Source organism: Pelophylax lessonae (genome assembly GCF_965119305.1).
Source record: "Pelophylax lessonae genome assembly, chromosome: 12".
NCBI classification, from domain to species: domain Eukaryota; kingdom Metazoa; phylum Chordata; class Amphibia; order Anura; family Ranidae; genus Pelophylax; species Pelophylax lessonae.
This window is the reverse complement of record NC_138779.1, coordinates 51,302,412-51,318,213: the sequence shown is the minus strand read 5'-3', so window position 1 is coordinate 51,318,213 and position 15,802 is coordinate 51,302,412.

Below are 15,802 nucleotides of genomic sequence, written 5' to 3'. Positions count from 1 at the left end.
TGGTGCCGTTCCTTCAGAGTCCCGTGCCGTGACCGTCGGCTCCTGCGCGTGTGCGCGGGAGTGATGTCACCGTGGCTCCGGCCAATCAGATGGCCGGATGCTGCGACCCCAGAAGACGGGCGACTGGACATGTCGCCCGTCATAGATGTAACTCCCCCATCCACCAGACCCTGAGTCCACCATGACTGGTGCCTCTTCCAGGAGTACAGTCCAGTAATCCACAGCTTCAGTTCAGGCTCACCACTGAGTGGTCTTGTTTTTATGTTATCACACCACTGCTTTAGTCTTTGGGACTCTGTGAGGATCATACCAATGTACAGCCAAAGTGTCCACTTTACCAGGTAGCAAAAGAAGGGACACAAAAGAGAACCATTTCACTCTGCAGTGCAAAAGGAAGACTCCGGACTTGGTGTGACATGTGACTTCAGATTCAGGTAAGAACTTGGAAGGGGGTTCCCTGGCTGGAGTTCAACTTTACAGAGACAACTTTTTATGGTCCCATAAAATGTGTGTAGGAGATTGTACTGAGTTTAGGAAAATCTTGTTCTCTTATGTGACTAGATTTTCCCAATCTGACAGAGTATTTCATAACAGTATACATCTGCAGAGAGCAGGATGAAGAGGACAGCGCTCCTGGTAAATGGATTTCCATTTCAAATGCTACATACAGTGAAGGATGTGAGGATTACATTTGCTGTAATCATACATTTCATACGCAGATAAGACAATGGCGCAAGTCATTTATGCGATTCAGAGACTGAGAACTTCAGAGACTGAAAAGGGTGCTGGCCTTCACAGCTTATGCCTTTTCTTCATAAGAAAATAACCATAGAACTGCCTTTATAGTGCAAGGAAAAAAAAAAAAAAAACAATGACGGGGGCAAGGGATAAAGCAGCTTTACTCAAACAACATTCATTGTTAAATCAATATTTTCTTACCATTCTTTATTGTTTGGAACAAGTCAAGGTCAAAAGCTGTGTAAAACACAGTGTTAAGGAATACAGCAGATTGAAAAAAAAAAACAAAAAACGTGTTTTATCTATCAGATGTAATGCAGAAAAGCACAAAACCTTTCTTTCACACATTGTCAGATATTGTCTAACCTCAAGGCTTGTCTGGCTTTCCACTGATTAACATGATATTTTCATGATCTGCTGCATCAATGATTTGTTATGCACCCAATCTAAACAATGCTGGTCCAAAATGTACCTGTACTTTATTAAAGCGGACCTTGCATTAGTTACATTTTTCACAATGAATGCAGCATGCTAAGTAAGTACTGTGTCACACTTCCATGTATTTATTACCTTTCATAGAGATCACAGTACTCCCCCTGACAATTCCTTCATCTGCTTCTCTTTCTAGTACGGCAACATCTTTTCTCTTACGTCCTCCGACAGTCGCCGCCACTTCATAATCTTCACTAATGGGGTAATTGACCTTTGCTCCGCAGGAGTAGCTAGGCAACAAGATTTGTTAATATCAAAGCTTTTAGCATATCACACCCCTAGGGGGTGGTCCCCTCAGTCAATACCTCCCTGCTTCCAGCATTCTCAACTCAGTTTTCAATTGCCTAGCTTAGGAGTGGCTGGCTGTTTCCTGTGCTGGGGCTTTCAGTCTCAGCCTTCTTTCCTCTTTTGGATTTTATTTCAAGTATTTTTCTCTTTCTTTTACTTAGCTGTTTTTTTCTCAGCATTAGTTTAGTTTTCTTCGGATGAAGATGATCATGCAGAGCTGGGTCTCGGTCTGGCCACCCTGGATCTCAGGGCTGTGTGCCAGGGGTTTCCCCAGTCTGCCATCGAGCGTTCAGCTCAGGTTTCCCTGGCATATTGAACGACCCATCCCTGTTCGCTGCAGGGATGCTGCCTGTGAGGTGGCTACCTCACCGGACGCCATTTGCGGTTTCGCACCGCAGTCCACTGCGTCCTGGCTGCGACACTCCCTGTCCTCAGTACAGCGGTTTGGTCGCTAGAGAAGGTTCCCCACGCCATCCGGAATGGTAAGTAAATTTCTATGTGGGGACCTGTCTGTTTGGGTGTCATTCTGTGACTGTGTGACCCTGCATGTCTGTGTAAGTGCTGAGCTCCCTGTCAGATTCCTGTCTGGAATAGCTGCCTTTCTGTGGGCTGCGGGGGGGGGGGCTCTCCCGCTCTGCTGTGTGTGATGTATGGGGCAGACTGGGCTCAGACATGCTATGCGGCGACCGCTGAGCGGCTCGCCATTTTTTTCTTGGCAACTGTGATGACCGGCCCTGTGTGTTACAGGGCGGTGTTTTGGCGCCAAACGCCGCTATTTTGGCGGCGATCGCTCCTGCGAGCACATGTCGGCGCCATTTTCCCTCAGCCGGGCGGCCATGTTTGTGAAGCCTTCATAGGCTATATAGGGCGGTCAGTCATTGCATCACTTCCTTTTGCTCTGGAACAGCGATCGGTGGCAGCAGCCTGTGTGGTCTCTCCAGGTTTTTTACCTTCCTTATCCTGTATTTCCTTGCTCAGGGCTCCTTATCCCTGCGGGGGTCGGTGCATACAGTAGTGTGCGGTGGGCTGCGCTCGCCGCGGTCTTAAAGGGGCAGTACTTTATTTCAGTGATACTGGGTCATGGATTCTCAGGATTGCAAGTTTCCTCCCACCTTGGTGGGGGGCCAAGGGGCTGCTGCATCCCCCGAGGGGGCTGATCTGGCTGCTATTGTGGCGAACTTGGCTTCTCAGGTGCAGATGCTAATGGCTGATCGATCCGCAAAACGGCCCAGATTATCCATTTCCTCTGATTCAGAGGGCGATGGGGCTGCTATGGCTGGAGTGCCCTTCTCAGGGTCTCGTTCATCTCTGGACCTTATGGGGTCTGAGGGGGAGGCTGAGGTAGAAGGAGTTGATACTTCTCCCCCTGGGTCGCCTGAAGAGCTTGCACTCATGGATGAGTTGATTACTTCTATCAAGGAAACACTGCATCTGCAGGATGAACCGTGTCCTCCTGCTTTGATGTCCTCTTATGGGACGCAAAGGAAACGCAAAGCAGCGCAGGCTTTTCCCTGCCCTGCGGAATTTCAGCGCGCCGTTGATGAGCAATGGCGCAATTTAAAGAAGCCTTTTACTGTGCCAAGTAAGTTCAAGCTGCGTTATCCATTTACACCCACCACTAATGAGCGTTGGTGTGTGCCGCCTCAGGTGGATCACGCGGTGGCAGTTTTGAATAAATCTACTGCGATTCCTGCTGAGGATACCCCAGTGTTCCGGGACCCTACGGACAGGAGATTGGAGTCTCTGGCCCGTCATTCTTATGCGGTTGCTGGTTCTATGCTGAAGCCTATTTTTGCTTCCATTATGGCAGCCCAAGCTATTGCGGATTGGACGCAGGTGCTCAGGCGCACCCTGGTGGCTGACTCTGCCTGCTGACAACGTTGGCTATGGTACATCAAATTCATCAGGGTGTCATGTATTTGTGCGATGCGGATTTGGATTTAGTCCCTTTGGCTGCACGCCTCTCCAGTGTCGCGGTGTTGAACCGTCGCCTGATATGGCTGAAATGTTGGTCGGTTGACCAATCTTCTCGCAAGACTCTAGCTAATCTTCCCTACTCGGGATCTCGCCTTTTTGGCGAGTCTTTGGATTCTCTGATAAAGGGAATTTCCGGGGGTAAGAGCACTCTCTTACCCCAAACTCACAAGAATAAGTTTGTTCGCGGTAAGAAGAATACCTCGTTCAGGCCCTCTCAGGGGTCCTTTCGTGCCTTTCGGTCGCAATACAAGGGCAAGCCCTTCAAGGGCCAAGGCTCCCAGAAGAAGCCGTGGGCAGGTAAGCAGAAGTCCGGCCAGTCTGGATCCGCTGCCCATACCAATTCGGCCTGAAGGGGCGCCCTCACCCGGTTCTGGGGTGGGGGGACGTTTGCTCGGTTTTCTTCAACCCTGGCTGGCCCGCATTCGGGACAGGTGGGTTCAGGAAATCGTTCGATCTGGATACAAGATCGAGTTTCTCTCTCGGCCGGCGGGCAGATTTTTTCCCTCAAATCTTCAGCTGTCTCCGGAGCGTTTGCAGGATCTGCACCTGACGGTGCGGGATCTGCGGGCCCAGGGAGTGGTGGTTCCGGTGCCTCATCGGGACAGATTTCGGGGGTTCTACTCCAATCTGTTCACTGTGCCCAGAAAGGAGGGCAAAGTGCGTCCGATTCTGGACTTGAAAGCTCTGAACCGCTTTGTGCGGGTTCGCAAGTTCCGCATGGAATCCCTGCGCTCAGTGGTGGCTGCCCTGGTTCCGGGGGAATTCATGGCCTCCATCGATCTGAAGGATGCGTACCTTCACATCCCCATTTTCGAGGGTCACCAGAGGTATCTTCGATTCGCCATAGCGGAGGATCATTACCAATTCGTGGCGTTACCCTTCGGTCTCGCTTCGGCTCCGCGGGTTTTCACCAAGGTGCTTGCGCCGGTCCTGGCTTTATTGAGAGCCCAGGGCGTCTCTGTCTTGGGATATCTGGACGATATCTTGCTTCGGTCTGCGACCAGTCAGGGCCTGGTGAACGACCTGTCCACCACGATGCAGACTCTGCAGGAGTTTGGTTGAACGATAAATTTTCCAAAATCAACATTGTGTCCGTCGGTTCGTCTTCCCTACCTGGGGATGATCCTGGACTCTGCTCAAGCGAAGGTCTTCTTGCCGGAAGACAAGCTCCGGACACTTCAGGACGAGGTCAGGTCCCTCAGGGACACTCAGTGCTCGTCCCTCCGGACGTGCATGAGATGTCTGGGTCTGGGCCCAGTTTCACACGCGGGATCTTCAAGCGGAGATCTTGGCCAAGTGGGACGGGCGTCCACAATCTCTGGATCGGCAGCTTTCATTGAGCCGCCACACCCGAAGGGGTCTTTTGTGGTGGCTCCAGTCCCCGGCGGTGTCGGGGGGCAAGTCTTTTCGTCCCTTGTCGTGGATGGTAATCACCACGGATGCCAGCCTGTCGGGCTGGGGTGGTGTTCTGGGCATTCTGTCCGCCCAGGGAACTTGGTCGGAGGAGGAATCCTCCCTTCCGATCAACATTCTGGAATTGCGAGCGATAAAACTTTGCCTTCTGCATTGGTCGGAACGGCTTCAGGGCCGTCCGGTTCGGGTTCAGACGGACAATGCCACAGCAGCCTACATCAACTATCAAGGAGTGCCCGTGCTGCTCGGGAAGTAAACAGCATTCTGTCGTGGGCCGAGACGCACGTCCCGGCGATAACGGCTGTACACATTCCGGGGGTGGAGAACTGGCAGGCGGACTATCTGAGTCGCCAGACCCTGGACCAGGGGGAATGGTCCCTTCACCCGGATGTCTTCCAGATGTTGTGCGCGAAGTGGGGTCTTCCAGATGTGGACCTGTTCGCGTCTCGTCTGAACAACAAGGTGGAAAGGTTCGTGGCAAGGACGCGCGATCCTCGGGCAGACGCCTCAGACACGTTAGTGGTGCCCTGGCATCAGTATCATCTGATGTATGCCTTTCCACCGATTCAGCTGCTGTCCAGGCTGCTTCGCAGACTGGCCTCGGAACCGCACGCGGTGATTCTGGTGGCACCGGACTGGCCTCGCCGGTCTTGGTACGCAGACCTCGTAGATCTGGCAGTCGACGCTCCGTGGCGTCTGCCGCTTCGGGACGACCTTCTGTCTCAAGGGCCGATATTCCATCATGCTTTACAGTCGCTGGCTTTAACGGCCTGGCTGTTGAAAGCCAGGTCCTGAAGGATAGGGGTCTCTCCTCTGAGGTCATTCCCACTTTGATCAAGGCTAGAAAAGCCTCTTCGGGAAAAATTTACTACTGTACTTGGAAAGCGTACTTTGCCTGGTGTGAGTCCAGGGGTATTCTCCTCGCTCATACTCGGTGTCGAGAGTGTTGGCTTTCCTCCAAACTGGAGTGGACCAGCGTTTGGCGCTGGCCACAATTAAGGGTCAGATTTCTGCGCTGGCCGTTCTTTTTCAGCACCCAGTGGCGTCTAATTCATTGATTAGCACCTTTGTTCAGGGGGTGCGATATTTGGCCCCTCCTAGGAGGTAACCTTTGCCTCCATGGGACTTGAACTTGGTTCTGTCCGTGTTACAACAGGCTCCCTTTGAAAAGATCAGTGAGATCTCGTTGTCTCTGTTGTCCAAGAAGGTTGCCTTTTTGGTGGCGATCACTTCGGCTCGCAGGGTGTCGGAGCTGGCAGCTTTGTCCTGCAGCTCTCCCTACTTGATGATTCACTTGGATAAGGTGGTCTTGCGACCTAACCCTTCCTTTCTTCCGAAGAGGATCTCGGAATTTCACCTGAATGAGGACATTGTCTTGCCTTCGCTTTGCGCGAAGCCTAAGCATCCGAAGGAGGTGGCTTTGCATGCCTTGGATGTTGTTCGGGCGATCAGGGTTTACCTGTCATCGACTAAGTCCTTTCGCAAGTCGGATTCCCTATTCGTCCTTCCAGAGGGACCTCGGAAGGGAATGCCGGCGTCTGCTGCTACCATCGCCAAATGGATCAGACAGACGATTGTGCAGGCCTATGCTTTGAGGGGGAAGGTTCCTCCTTTCCCTGTGAAGGCGCACTCTACCAGATCTCTGAGTACGTCTTGGGCCTATCGTCATCAGGCTTCTGTGGCCCAGGTGTGTAAGGCGGCGACTTGGTCGTCTGTTCACACCTTCTCAAAATTTTACAAAGTGGATGTTCAGGCATCGGCAGATGCTTCCTTTGGCCGTAAAGTTCTTAGTGCGGCAGTGCCTTAGGGTCCCTTGTTTGGGCCCTTGGCTGTTGGGGTGTTTTTACCCCTGGGTTACTTGTTCTTCCTGGGTTGTTGCTCCTGTTGAGCACGTTTTTCCTGTTGCCAGGTTGGTTCTCTTACTTTGGTAAGGTTCCTTTCTCTGATGTGGGTACTGCGTTGCTTTAGGCGCGGCTGCGTTTTTTTCCCACCCCTCATGTCTACACTGCTCTGGGACGTCCCCATTAGTGAAGATTATGAAGTGGTGGCGACTGTCGGAGGACGTAAGAGAAAACTGAATTTTTGTAAAATCTTACCGTAAAATTCCTTTCTCTGAGTCCTCCAACAGTCGCCGCCCCCGCCCCTCTTTGGGGTTTGTTTATGTACTCTACTGCTATGCTACTGAAACTGAGTTGAGAATGCTGGAAGCAGGGAGGTATTGACTGAGGGGACCACCCCCTAGGGGTGTGATATGCTAAAAGCTTTGATATTAACAAATCTTGTTGCCTAGCTACTCCTGCGGAGCAAAGGTCAATTACCCCATTAGTGAAGATTATGAAGTGGCGGCGACTGTCGGAGGACTCAAATTGGTTATACTGCCCTCTACAGGCGTAGGACACTAGGCAGAAGAAAACGTTCTGGCCCCACCTTAGGGGCAGTCCCAGAGGGTATATCCTCTTCCTCTCTGCTACAGGAAATCAGTTTTTTTCTGTCTAGTCAGGAGTAAGGACCTAAGTTCCTTGCTGGGATCTTTGGTCCTGGCAAGATTTCTTTTAGAAAATGTTTCTTTTTTAGATAGCTTTTTTCTCCAGTTTTCCTGTGAGATCTTCAAGCAAATCACGCCGGATCTGGGCGACGGGCTGGATGTTGAGATCCAGTGGTCACCCCAGCCGGCCTACGAGCGCGCGCAGGCCATAGCTCCGCGCTGGGTCGGCCACGACAAACTCAAGCAAGTATGCTAGAGCCGGGCGACGGGCTGGATGTTGAGATCCAGTGGTCACCCCGGTTCAGCCTACGAGCGCGTGCAGGCCATAGCTCCGCGCTGGGTCGGCCGCGACAAATTCAAGCAAGTATGCTAGAGCCGGGCGACGGGCTGGATGTTGAGATCCAGTGGTCTTCCCGGTTCAGCCTACGAGTGCGTGCAGGCCATAGCTCCGCGCTGGGTCGGCCGCGACATAGTCCCACTGGACGGGGACTGACCCTGCGAGTTAAACGTCTCGCCTGGACGCCAATGACCAGCAGAGTCACGGCATCCATATTGGTCGACAGCCCCCCCACCTCGGTGGAGAGGGGTTCTGTTAAGAGGGGGTGCCCGTCAGTTCCGGTATGGTGAGTAGATGTTCCCCCTTCCCCCCTGTCGGGTTTTTGGGATACGGACCCCTCTGTGGAGGGTCGGACCTTTTTTTGATATTAAGGTTCCCCCTCTATCCTATGACATGTTCACAAATCTCCCTGTGATAGTGTGACTTGGTTTGGGAGCTGACGTTCCAGCAGCCTTGGTTTGGGAGCTGACACTCCAGCAGGCTTGGTTTGGGAGCTGACACTCCAGCAGGCTTGGTTTGGGAGCTGATGTTCCAGCAGCCTTGGTTTGGGAGCTGACACTCCAGCAGGCTTGGTTCGGCTGACTATTTGAAACATAGAATACTGGCATTTAGGTAAGGGGCAAGCACCTACCTTATACAGAGGGATACAGAGGCTATCGCCATCCTTTTGCAGGCCGCACTTACAGGCCGCCGCCAGCCTTTCATAAACCGTCCGCAGGCCGCCGCTAATCCTCCGGAGGAGCCACACAAAGATCGGCAGTCCGCCGCCATCTTGCTGTAGACCGCACGCCACAGACTGCATTGTCTACAGAGGCCGCCCAGGCACGCAGGCTGCCATTTTGCCGTAGCCTGGTGTCTCCTGCATGGGGGCGGCCATGTTTGATGTACCCAGCTACCTCGAGGAGTAGCTGGGAGCGCCGGAAGGCGTGTAAAGGGGGCGGAGCCACTTCCTTTACCCGGGAAAGCTATCACAGGACTTCCTAGTCTGCATAGGACAACGCTGACAGCAGTTTGGTAGAAAATTCTCTGCATCAGGTGGTGAGCCCTTGGGGTCTCTCTCTCTCTCTGTGGGGGTCCAAAGCAGGTACGCTGAGGGGCGGCGCTATTGCGCTGGGGGATTACAGATAAAGAAAAAAAAAAGTAGTTTTATTTTTCAAATTTTTTACTGGCAAAGTGTCCTGGATTAACATGGACCCTGCCACACATGTATCTCCACCTGATCCCCTCGAGGTGGCTGCAGGACCCTCCAGTTCCCCACTTACTATTGATGCATTATCAGCGGTTTTGGAGTCTTTTGTATCCCGGGTGGAAGTGGCCTGTCAGGGACAGGGTGCAAGGAAGCGACCCCCGCCTACCCCTATTTTCATCTGAAACTTCACATTCAGAATCTGAGCCTGTCACTGCAGGTGCAGGTCCCTCATCTGGGGCTGGTGTCTCGGGTACTGTCTCCTCAGACAGTGAGGAGGATGTTTTGGCGTCCACCATAGCCCAAGAGGAAGCGTTGGTGAACGCACTAATTGTGTCTGTCCGGGAAACCTTAAGACTTCAGGTTACACCGTCGGAAGTAGCTGAGACTGAGATCCCTTTTGGTATTAATAAACGGACCAAAATGGCGAAAGTATTCCCTTGCCCAAATGTTTTGGTAATGTAATTAAGGAAGAATGGGGTCATCCTAAACGAACCCCTGCTATTTCCAAACGCATTATTAGGCGTTATCCGTTCGAGGAATCCCTCCTCAAGAAATGGACAGTACCACCTGTGTTGGATTCACCAATTTCCAGATTGAACAAAGCTACGGTTATCCCATGGGAGGACGCCCCGTCCTTTAAGGATCCAGTGGATCGAAAGGTGGAAGCGATGTCTCGCGCCATCTTTTCCCTGATTGGGTCAGCTTTTAGACCAGTGATTGCAATTGGTTTGGTTTCACAAACATTGACAGAATGGACCAAGTGGTTACGCCGGGACTTAGAGGGGAGAAGCATCCCCCAGGCGGTATCAGATCTGCTGGAGCAGATGATACAAGGGCTACAGTTTGTCTGTGACGCTGCTCTAGACGCCACTCCATTGTTGGGGCGGGCTTCAATTTCAGCAGTGGTCCTCAGGCGTACACTGTGGCTAAAGTGTTGGTCGGCGGACCAAGGTTCCAAAAAAGCTTTGGCTAAATCTCCCCTTTCAGGGGAGCGCCTATTTGGGGCCAACTTAGATAAGATTATCAAGGATCTCTCTGGAGGCAAGAGCACTTTTTTGCCACAAAGTACTAAGGGTAAAGGACCTCGTCAGAGACGGGGGCCTTCCTTTTCCGCTCATAAGAAATTTTTTCGCTCCGCGGGCGATAAAGCAAAGCCCTCCAAAACTCCTTCAGGAGGTTTCAAGGGGCGCTGGTCGGGCAAACAAAAGTCCGGCTCTGCCAGACCTGAAGATAAGACTACTAAAGCCTGAAGGTGCGCCCCCACCCATACCTGGGGTGGGGGGACGTCTTCGCCGGTTTCCGGATCCATGGCTTTCCAGAATCCCAGACAAGTGGGTTCGCGAAGTCATACGGTCAGGTTACAAGATCGAGTTTCAATCACTCCCACTGGTGCGATTCTTCCCTTCCAATATCCGACTATCCCCGGATCGCCTAGAGGCTTTGCGGGGGGCGGTCACGGATTTAATGCAACAAGGAGTGGTGGTCCACGTTCCTTGGACAGAGCATTTTCAAGGGTTTTATTCGAACCTTTTCACAATACCCAGAAAAGAGAGGTGCGTCCAATTCTGGACTTAAGAGCACTCAATCCTTTTGTCAAGGTACAAAAATTCAAGATGGAGTCCATTCGCACAGTAGCGGCCTCCCTGCATCAGGGGAATTTTCTAGCGTCCATAGACATCAAGGATGTCTATCTTCACATTCCCATTTACGCAGGACATCAGCGTTTCCTGCGTTTTTCCGTAGAGGAGAACCATTATCAGTTTGTGGCGTTACCCTTTGGTCTCGCCTCGGCTCCCCGGGTCTTCACAAAGGTGTTGGCCCCAGTTTTGGCGCTGTTGCGACAATGAGGCATAGCGATTCTAGGTTACCTAGACGATCTTCTGCTCCGTGCGGAGTCTCCGCAGACTCTGTTGCTAAACTTGGAGATCACCATGATCTCTTTGCAAGAGTTCGGGTGGCTGGTGAACCTGCAGAAGTCATCTCTGGTTCCCACCAGGAGGCTGGAATATCTGGGTCTAATTTTAGACACATCCAGAGCTAAAGTATTTCTTCCGGCGGGGAAACTCCGGAAGATTCAATCGACAATTCAGTTGTTACTATCCGACAACTGGCCTTCTCTTCGGACTTGCATGAGGGTCCTGGGTTTGATGGTGGCTTCCTTCGAAGCAGTACCATTTGCCCAGTCCCATACCCGAATCCTTCAAAAAGAGATTCTTCTCAAGTGGAATCGGAATCCAGATTCCCTAGACAATCCGATCCGACTGAGCGAGCGGACCAGGGAGTCTCTGGTCTGGTGGCTTCGGTCTCCGATGCTCAGCCAGGGGAAGTCATTTCTTCCAATATACTGGACGATTGTCACCACGGATGCCAGTCTATCCGGGTGGGGAGGAATTCTCGGCAAATTATTTGCGCAGGGGCTTTGGTCCCTGGAAGAGTCCAGGTTACCAATAAATGTATTAGAACTGAGAGTGATCAAACTTTGTTTGATTCACTGGACCGAGCAGCTCCAGGGCAGCCCGGTTCGGATCCAATCGGACAATGCCACAGCAGTGGCTTATGTCAATCATCAAGGGGGCACCAAGAGTGTCCTGGCGGCCATAGAAGTGGCCAGCATTCTTCGTTGGACGGAACGATTTGTTCCCGCTCTCTCCGCGGTGTTCATTCAGGGGGTGGAAAATTGGCAGGCAGATTATCTCAGCCGTTAGATTCTGGATCAAGGGGAATGGTCTCTTCATCTAGAGGTATTCCACCAACTGTGCCTTCGTTGGGGCACCCCGAATGTGGATCTGTTGGCACCTTGGCTCAACAGGAAAGTGCGGAGGTCTTGTGGCTCGCTCCCGCAATCCTCTAGCAGACGCCGCAGACGCGCTGATCGCCCCGTGGGGGCAGTATCAGCTACTGTATGCCTTCCCTCCTCTCAAGTTGCTGCCGAAGCTTCTTCGCAGGATAGAGGTGGAGGGAATCCCAGTTATCCTGGTAGCTCCGGACTGGCCTAGTCGGGCCTGGTACCCCGACCTGGTCAGGCTGGTCGCAGACGTGCCTTGGCGACTTCCTCTCAGGGAGGATCTGCTGTCGCAGGGACCGATCTTCCATCCTGCTCTACGATCGCTGGTTTTAACGGCCTGGCTATTGAGACCCAGTGCTGAAGGACAAGGGGTTGTCAACTTCAGTTATTCCTACTCTAAGTAAAGCGAGGAAAGCGACTTCCAGAAAGATCTATCATCGCACATGGAAGTCTTATATCGCGTGGTGTGAATCTCTTGGGTTTCCTCCACGTTCTTATTCGGTGAACCGAATCTTGGCTTTTCTGCAACAGGGGGTAGAGCAGAAGCTGGCCTTGAGTGCTATCAAGGGTCAGGTTTCAGCATTAGTGATCTTCTTTCAGAAGCTTTTGGCTATTCATTCCTTGGTGCGGAATTTCATCCAGGGGGTGCGACACCTGGCTCCACCAGTGCGCGCACTCTTACCGTCCTGGGATCTTAAGTTGGTGCTGTCGGTTCTTCAGAAACCTCCCTTTGAAAATATCAGGGAGATTCCCTTGCTTACTTTATCCCAGAAGGTGGCCTTCTTGGGGGCTATCACTTCTGCACGCAGGGTGTCAGAACTGGCTGCATTATCCTGTCGTTCCCCATATCTGGTGGTTTATAGGGATAAGGTTGTTCTTCGTCCGAATCCATCCTTCCTTCCTAAGGTGGTTTCAGAGTTTCATTTGAATAAGGACATTGTATTGTTGTCTTCCCTGTGTCCTAAGCCCAGTCATCCTCGAGAATTCGCGTTGCATTCCTTGGATGTAGTTCGGGCGATCAGGGTATATTTGAATACTACGGATTCATTTCGTAAGACGGATTCACTGTTTGTGATCACGGATGGCCCTAAGAAGGGGTTGCCTGTTTCTGCCGCGACCATCTCTAGATGGATCAGACAGACGGTGGTATAGGCTTATTCTATCTAAGGGTGGGGATCCCCCGTTCCCTGTTAAGGCGCACTCTTCTTGGGCGCTTAGTGCTTCCTGGGCCTTCCGCCATCAGGCGTCAGTGGTTCAGGGTTTAAGGCGAATACTTGGTCGTCGGTTCATACCTTTACAAAGTTGTATAAGGTTGACGTGATGGCATCATCAGATGCCTCTTTTGGCCGCAAGGTTCCTGCAGGCCGCTGTTTGAGGAGACTGTTGGTCTACCTCGAGGGTTTGTTGGGTAGGTCTCATCTTTTTGCTCGATAAGTCCCTTGATGCTTCTGGTTGGCTCCGGTTGGGCCTTCTGGATTTTGATTTCTGTTCCCACCCCTCATTTGTGGCACTGCTTTGGGACGTCCCAATTTGATATTAATCAAAGAGGACTACGTCTGTCAATGAGCGACAGAGAAAAATTGATTTTTGTAAGATCTTACCGTAAAATCCTTTTCTCTTAGCTCATTGACAGACGTAGTACCCGCCCCTCTACTTTTGAGTTGGGTTGGGTTAAATTCTCTGACACTGCTTTGTGACATAACTGATTTCCTGTAGCAGAGAGGAAGAGGATATACCCTCTGGGACTGCCCCTAAGGTGGGGCCAGAACGTTTTCTTCTGCCTAGTGTCCTACTCCTGTAGAGGGCAGTACAACCAATTTGATATTAATCAAAAAGGACTACGTCTGTCAATGAGCTAAGAGAAAAGGATTTTACGGTAAGATCTTACAAAAATCCATTTTTTCAGGCATCATCCAGGGTCACCATTTACTTGCAATCATGTAAACCCCTGTACATAGAAAAGAAAGGAAGAGGAGGCGCAAACACCTAGTGCATTACCCGTGGTCAATGTTGCAAATTATTTAATAAAAAATGCCAAATGCATACTCACAAGAGGAGAAAGGGGTTAACTCCTTTCTCCTCTTGTGAGTATGCATTTGGCATTTTTTATTAAATAATTTGCAACATTGACCACGGGTAATGCACTAGGTGTTTGCGCCTCCTCTTCCTTTCTTTTCTATGTACCCGTTTTGGAGTTCCCTGCCTGAGGAGAGCAGCACGCCAGTCTTCCCATTCGGAGTGAGCGCTGGGCTGAATTTTTGTACTTATGTAAACCCCTGTACCTTTGCAGTTCTTGGCTCAGTGGTGTTCACAAATCTCAGACTCAGATCAGCCACTGACGCAGACTCTTACCTTGTGATTTGCTACAAAGTTACAATCTTGCAGTCAGAATACTAGGGCAGAGTAGGCTGAGGAAACACTCCGACCTGCAGCAGACTGACACTGTCATCTCAGCCAAGGCAAAGTCACTGACTCACAGAGCTCTATGGCTGCTTTTTCATTATAATAGGTAGAACTTTTATTTTCCAACAAAAAAAGTCATTAAAGATGTAGATTGTAAAGTTTATTGTTATGGACAAGCCTATTATTAAGCCTCGTGCACATGGGCCACATATCAGGCGGTATCAGCAAGTTCAATAGAAACTGGCCGACCTTCGGCCTGTGTGTACAGCAGCCGTCTGACACAAGCCACCCGAAAGCCCAGCTTCTGTCAAAGGGGCATGACCAAAAAAGATCTCCCAATTGGCATCCAATCAGCACGAGTGCTGACCAGTGTGTTCTGAGGAGAGCGTCCTATGCTTGCCCCGTCAGAACACAATAGCTCAGCAGGGGAGATTGCTGTAATAACCACAGATAGTAAGTACAGCAGCTGCTCCTGAAACCTTCAGTTTATTTTTCGTTCAGCCGCTTGGTTAAATAAAAAATATAAAAAAAACTGCTAGTATGTACCAGGCTTTACCGAAAAGCCCACTTTAATCCCCAGTTGTATTTATTAATCAAATCTGGAGCAGACAGAATTTGGAGCAGCTGTTCATGACAACAAATCAACTTATATCTTTAGCTTGTTCAATTAGGCAATGAAAATGAAAGATTGAAGCTGATTGGTTACCATGCATAACTGCACCAGTTTTGATAAATTCCCCTCAATGTTTTGAGGAAGGAAGAAGAGACACTACACTTGATTCCCATTTACCCCCACTAGACTCTTTTCACACTACAGCACATTTGTTTTAGCCTATTTTTTTACAAGCATGTTTTACTGCTTCAAATGAGGACATATAAGCACACAAAAATACTCCTAAATGCATCAAAAACCAAAAGAACACTTTCAGAGGGCAGTTTCTGAACATAGTGTTATACAAAGCAAGTAAAATGATAAAGTTTACCAATCTTATAATCTTAGAAAAAGAATTTCAATAAATTTGACCAGAATCTATAATGTTTTATCTTTAACCCCTTGGAGTCTAAGCCTTTTTCTGACATTTGTCGCTTACAAGGTAAAATCATTATTTTTTGCTAGAAAATTACTTAGAACCCCCAAACATTATATATCTATATATCTATAGATATATATTTTAGCAGATACCCTAGAGATCAAAATGGCGATCAGTGCAATATTTTATGTCAGACAGTATTTGCGCAGCGATCTTTCAAATGCAATTTTTTGGGAACAAAATACAGTTTCATGAATTAAAAAAAAAAACATTAAAGTTAGCCCAATTGTTTTGTATAATGTGAAAGATGATGTTACGCTAAGTAAATAGATACCTAACATGTCATGCTTTAAAATAGCGCACACTCACGGAATAGCAACAAACTACTTTATTTATAAATCACCATAGGCGACAGATTTTAACATTTTTAAGAGTCATCTGTTTAGAGCTACAGAGGAGGTCTTGTGCTAACATTAATGCTCTAACAATCGCGGCGATACCTCACATGTGTGGTTTTAACACCGTATACATATGCGGGCGCGACTTGCATATGTGTTCACGAGCACGGAGGGACGGGGCACTTTAAATTATTTTCTTAAATTATTTTATTTTGTTATTTTTACACTGTCCATTAAAAAAAATAAAAAAATTTGATCACTTTTAT